At 41.8% G+C, this 6,310-nt stretch overlaps 1 long non-coding RNA gene across 1 annotated transcript; it reads left to right on the top strand.

The window, feature by feature from the left end:
• Positions 1-738: 738 nt before the first annotated feature.
• Positions 739-6,053, top strand: LOC120438086. The gene is made up of 3 exons (XR_005611654.1): positions 739-782; positions 5,024-5,197; positions 5,994-6,053. It is a non-coding gene; the product is annotated as an uncharacterized LOC120438086 (long non-coding RNA).
• The last annotated feature ends 257 nt before the right edge of the window (positions 6,054-6,310 follow it).

Here is a 6,310-nt window from a genome sequence, read left to right as displayed (position 1 = left end):
TGACACTAATCATTAGAAAATGCTGCAGTTCTACAAGTTCAAATGATCCCAGAGGAACCCTGGCACATGTTGAACAATAATATGATGGCGTTTCTTCCATAACCACTTGGTTTGATTATTGTGGCAAATATCCAAATATGGCTGACTTTGATCAGCACAATAACCCTGATGTTTAAAGTCCAACACTGAGTTTGTAAAAACATGTTTGTGAATCATTTTGTTTGGTTTGTGAGGAAAATGATTCAATAACTTCTAATATATACAAGGCGACTTGTTGGAATGAAAATGAGCTTGTGGTTTGTCTGCTGTAATAATGTGACTGGAAAAAAAGTTGTTGGACTTCAAATATGTCCATTTCTTTCCAACTTCACCTTTAAAAGTGAAGCCATGTGGTTCCTTAAATGAAAAACAAAACTTATGAAAGTCTTCATGTTTTCATGATTTTTCTCTTGTGTTTGTGTGAATCTGCTTGCTGTTAGCTTCAGCTGTTTGGGTTTCCATTTTCTAAACTTCTACATTCTGAACCTTCTTCAGCTCTGAACAGATTATGAAACACTGAATGATTTCAAGCTCACACTTTGTCTAATAAACTTACATTCTTTATACAGATTGGAGCTCTGTGGTTTGTCAGAGATGAGCTGTGATTATCTGGCAGCAGCACTGAAGTCAATCCCTACCATCTGAGAGAGCTGGACCTGGTGACAACACCAACCTGCAGGATTCAGGGTGAAGCATCTGTGTGGTTTCCTGGAGAGTCCAGGATGTGGACTTGAAACTCTGAGGTCAGTCAGCATGTTTTAGTTGTGCTGAGATGAATATGATGTGAAAGTTGTGCTGACACTAAACTGCAGACATCAGGCTGATGATATACTGATCCACACTGAGGATCTTCATGGTAAAGTCTGTTTTCTTCTTCTCTGGTTTAGTCCATTGACTGTAGCAGAACAATGTTCACATTACAAACCTTCAAAGAAGAAGAAAAATCCTCCACTGGATAATTTACTGTGAAACTCTCCAACTCTTCATTCCACCTTAAAGTCTGTGTGACACTGAAATCCAAAGCAAAATGTGCGTTTGCTTTACAGACAGCAGTCCAACACAAACATACACACATCATCCAAAACACAGCCCAACATCCAAATCTCCTCCACTGCCAGCATGAATGATGGGAAGAGAGGAGGAAAACTCTGACATTCAGGGTTAGAATGAGTTTCATGAAGCAGACTGTGAAGATCAAAGCTGCATTAGAAGCTTACATGAATGAATGAGTGGACAGAAGTGGACACAGATCATCTGAAGCACTTCAAAGTCTTTAAACTAGTGCTGTCAAAAATTAAATTTATAAATTGTAAAATTTTTAATTAGATTATCACAGGTTGCTGTGGATTAATTTTGATTAATCACCATTAAATATAATTCATTTTCATTTCATTCATTCATTTCATTTTGCCAGAGCAAACAGACTCAAGAAAAAAGAGAATATATCGCACTTAACATATTTATTGAACATCTTGAACATTCATGTTAACAAGTAACTCTGTCAACATTTATCCACATTAATATGGCCCTGTTACTCCTCTTTCAGACAGTTACTAAGACTAACTTGTTGACATTGTCCGAGAGGAGAGCTGACTGCTTCTTATTTACAATGTTGCCTGCAACTGTGAACAGTCTCTCACACGGAACAGTGGTTGCAGGAGTGGCCAGATATTTGCAAGCCAGCAGTGCCAGCTTGTCATGAGCTCCTGAATGAGCTGACCACCACTCCAGGGACAGTCCTGCATACTAATGATCGGCTCAGCTCTGTACAAGTGCATGATTCTGTCAAGCAGCAATTCCTCATCTGATTCTGAATCTGAGCCCATCTGTAAAAGACTCATGTTCTTGGATGGCTCATCTTCAAAAAGTATGTCAAGGTGGGGACTGATCATGCAGCAATCTTTCAAATGTGGTCCACACCCTCTCTCTGTCACTCTTGGGGAGGCACTTCAAGTCTTTGAAACAACAATCTGAATCTGTTGCAATCTTGAGCCATTCATTGTTGATATAGTTTTCTTGACTGGAGGTTAGGTCTTCTTGGAATGCTGTTTTAAACCCAGCGACATATGCAGGGTCAGCATCAGAGGTTTCCATCACCACGATGCAGGTGGCAGAGGGCAGGCAGTACCACTGAGGAGGAAACATAGGATTCCCCACTCAGAATCTCAGGTGAAAACACTCAAACAGATGGAAAGATGGAAGAAGAACAAAATGGTTATTAAAACAAGAAATTGATTTGTTTTATTATTGTGCGATCTACTGTACAATATAAAGCGCCTTGAGGTGACTTTTGTTGTGATTTGGCGCTATATAAATAAAATTGAATTGAATTGAATTCATTTTATGGCAGCCTAAATTGTATACAGATTGCTTATTTGCAGGGTTCCAGATCAGACTCCAGTTCTGTAGTTTATTGTGGCATCAACATGACAAGTTTGTACCTCTGTTGGTCCGGGGTTGCTTTAATTGCTGCTTGATTGTGGTTTAGGCAGCTTGACCATTTCTAGTGTTGAATTCCAGCGTGTTGGCACATCCTGGATCAGGGTTGTTTGCTGTGTTTCCAGCTCTGTTGGCTGGGCTATGTTTGAAGTGGCCAACAATTTTCCACAACTTAGACAATGTGCTCACAAATACACTGTCACCAAGACTCACAGTCACATGCTCAAATGGCAAAGTTTAGCTGCAGCTGTCATGTTTCGTGCACAATCAGTCCCTACAGTTGTTATTTTTCCTTCAATTTCCCAGTCACATGCCACTTTTAAGAAATGTTCAGCACATGCCTCTGCAGTGACACTCCAGTCTTCATTATCCCCAATGCAAATGACTTTAGTTCAATGCAGTGGTAATTAGATGTGCAGTAACACCAAGATAATTACTGTTACTCACAGAAGTGAGGTGTGGCTTCAGCTTTGGGGGTGGCTGTAGCTCAGGTAGTTTGGTGGTTCGATTCCTGGCTTCCCCTAGTCTGCATACCAAATATCCTTGGGCAAGATATTAACCCCAAATTGTTTTCCGATGCATCCATTGGAGTATGAATGTATGTGTGAATGTTAGCTAGAAAAGCACTCAGAAAATGTGCTTGTGTGAATGGGTGAATGCACAACTTAAAGTGCTTTGAGTGCTCAGAAGAGTAGAAAAGCGCTATATAAGAACCAGTCCATTTACCAGAAGTCCAGTAGTCACCCGTCAGGGTGACATGTTTAACTACAACTAAAACCTCGTGCTTTGTTTTCCTTTTCAGTTTCATAGAGGCCATGAATTTTTGACATTATTGTGCTTCTTGTTGTTGGAGCCTTTTACGATGCATCTTGAGAGGCAACTTGCAAAACCTTTTTAAACCCTGTGTCCTCAACGATATTAATAGATTTGCAGTTTGTTGCAACCCACTTGGCAATTGTGTCAGTCAATTTGTATGACGTAGACTTACTGAGGCCTCAACGGTCCGTGAGATTGGTTTGTCTCAAGTCGGGTGATGTGGTAGTCAAAGTGCTAGCAGCACCCTGACTAGGGTATGCTTTGCCTTAATGTGGTATTTTAAGCTGGAAGTGCATCGGTGAAAACAAAATTCCTTCGTGCACAATGTGCATAATACTTTACGTCAGACAATTGTTCCGTCTTGGGTTTTTTTTTATACTCAAATTTCTTCTGCCTGTCACTACCAGATCAACTGCTCATTTGCGCATGTGTGAAGGTAACTCTACTTGGACAAACTGCCCAAAATGCATTGACAGAGACATTTCAGGTATTTTGAGTCATTGTGCAATTCAGATGTGTTAAAAATTTTAAACAGATTAATCATGATGATGGATTAATCCGCATTAAAAAGTTAATTGTGAAAGCCCTACTATAAATCATTACATTTCTCTTTATTCTTTATCAGCTCTGTTAGTTTCCATCAGTTTTCTGTGTAATGAAGCTAACAGCAGGCTAATAAGATGCTGACCAACAGCATCTTATTAAAGGTTATAATTGTATATTAAAAGTGCGAAGCTTTGGCTCAGCAGGGATCAGCTTACAATTAGAATAAAGCTGCTGGATGGGATTAGCATGTCATAGCTATCTACCAAACTGCTAACTGGGGATTTCAGGTCATCTATGAATCATTTTGATAACTGTTTATTCAGCTTCAGCTCACAGGGCTGCAGCCTGTGCCCTAGCTGTCATAGGGCAAGAGACGTGGTCCACCTGCACAGGTGAGCAGTCCATCACAGGGCCAACACAGAGAGACAGAGAAGCACTCTCTCACATCCACACCTACAGCCAATTTAGAAGCACCAATGAACCTAAGCAGCATTTCATTGGACTGTGGGAGAACATCCAACCTCCACAGAAAGGCCAACAAGCTTCAACCTACAACCTTCTTGCTTTAAGGCACTAGTGCCAACCACTTTTCCCCATTTCAGCCCAAATCCTGCATCTTCCTGTTTCTGACTCCAGGCCAGCTCCACTAACACTTTCTCATCAGACACTGCCACCTAGTGGAGGAAGTCTTAGTTCCATTTGAAGCTTCAGATTACAGTTAGTTACTTTAAAAAGACGTGGTGGGGCCACACTAAGTGTCAAAGGACCTTTGTTTCCATATGCTGGAAACTTCCTGTTGTTCCAAGGAGGACTGGAATATGTGTGAATATCTCCCAGTCAGTTCCTCTCAGCACACTTCAATCATTTCCCTCCCACAGCATCAGGACCAGGGCTTTTTCTCTCTTTGGTCCCACTAAGAGATTTACACACAAACACCTCATCAGTGTGACTCTCAGAGCCCACCAGCCCTTTCCTACAATCACAAAGCTCTTCATTGAAATCAATGATATCAAAGCTGGAATCCAATGAGTCCAAGTCTTCTGCTGATTCAGCATCACATTCATCTTTGCTCCTTGTTCTGCATCCCCACCATGGACTTCATTCCTTTCCAAGCCAGCCTTGAGTGTCCTTTATTCAGCTCATCCTCTGCTTTACTTTTACACCTGATTTTATCTTTATACAGATTGATGAGCTGTGGTTTGTCAAGGATCAGCTGTGATTATCTGGCAGCAGCGCTGAAGTCCAACCCCTCCCATCTGAGAGAGCTGGTCATTTGGGCAAACAACCTGCAGCATCCAGACGTGAAGCAGCTGTTTGATCTTAAGGAGAGTCCAGACTACAGATTGGAGACTCTGTGGTCAGTAGAGTGTTGGAGGGAGTGGGTGGTGCTGTCAGCAGTATCAAAGTCAAAGTCAAAGTAAACTTTAATGTCAACAATGTTATATACAGTACAGTATATAGAGAGACAAGATAATGACTCCAGTTCTATTGTATTGTACTAAACACAGTCAGTAAGAAACAAAGTTCCAGTGTTTCCTGTAAAACTGCAGCTTCTCGGTGAAGTTGTGAGAGGAGAATGGTGACCAGTTTCCGGACTGGACACAAACACTTCCTGTTTCTACCTTTTTGTGACCTTAATGGTCACCATAGCAACGGCTCACATGCTCTGATCAGGCACTGTCAACAGCCAATCAGCTCTCTGAACAAAGCAGCACACAGACCAATGACTCCATTCATTTCCAAATTTAAAACAGGAAAGAACACAGTAAGGAAGACTTTAGTGAGAGCAGATGTTTGGATGGTATTCCTCCAGTTAACAGCTGGAACCGTCCATCTGGATTGTTGGGGTTGTTGTTGGGATTCCTAAAGAGCTCAGAGTGGACAGACCAAGGTTTTTCTAATGAATGAAAGTACAAACTAAAACTAGGAGTGAAAAACCTTTCCATGAACTTTGAAAGTTCATGGAAAGGTTTGAATAAAAATCCAAAGTAAAGATTAGAAAAGGTGAAGCAACAATGAGTCCTAGTACAGTCCCAGCACTGAAGTCCCTGCTGCTCTTTATACTGGATGTGCTGCATCACTGACTGACAGCTGATGAAGAGTCTCTGGAAACACTCGTTTATCTCCTCTGCTCTTCCTTCTTCTCTCTGCAGGTGGAGCTGATGATGGTAAACAGGACGGTGTGTGTGCTGAGAGAGGAGCAGCTGTGTCCTGATGATCCAGAGAGGTTGAAGCAGCAGCAGCTTGTGTGTGAGACGCTCTGACTGGGCCATGTTACTGGGAGGTGGGTGGAGAGCTTCATCCAGCAGTGACTGACAGAGGAATGAAGTGCAGATGACTGTCAGTGCTGCAGAGTGAACTGCTCTGAGAACAGCTCCACTGTCAGACACAATGTAGAGTCCAGCATCATCCCTGTGTGTCCCTCTGGATCTGACAGAGGATCATCAGTGTATCTGGACTGCTCTGCTGC

The sequence above is a fragment of the Oreochromis aureus genome, linkage group 3 (genome assembly GCF_013358895.1).
Source record: "Oreochromis aureus strain Israel breed Guangdong linkage group 3, ZZ_aureus, whole genome shotgun sequence".
In the NCBI taxonomy this organism is placed as follows: domain Eukaryota; kingdom Metazoa; phylum Chordata; class Actinopteri; order Cichliformes; family Cichlidae; genus Oreochromis; species Oreochromis aureus.
The sequence above is the reverse complement of the archived record's forward strand: the minus strand, read 5'-3'. Positions and strand labels throughout refer to the sequence as shown.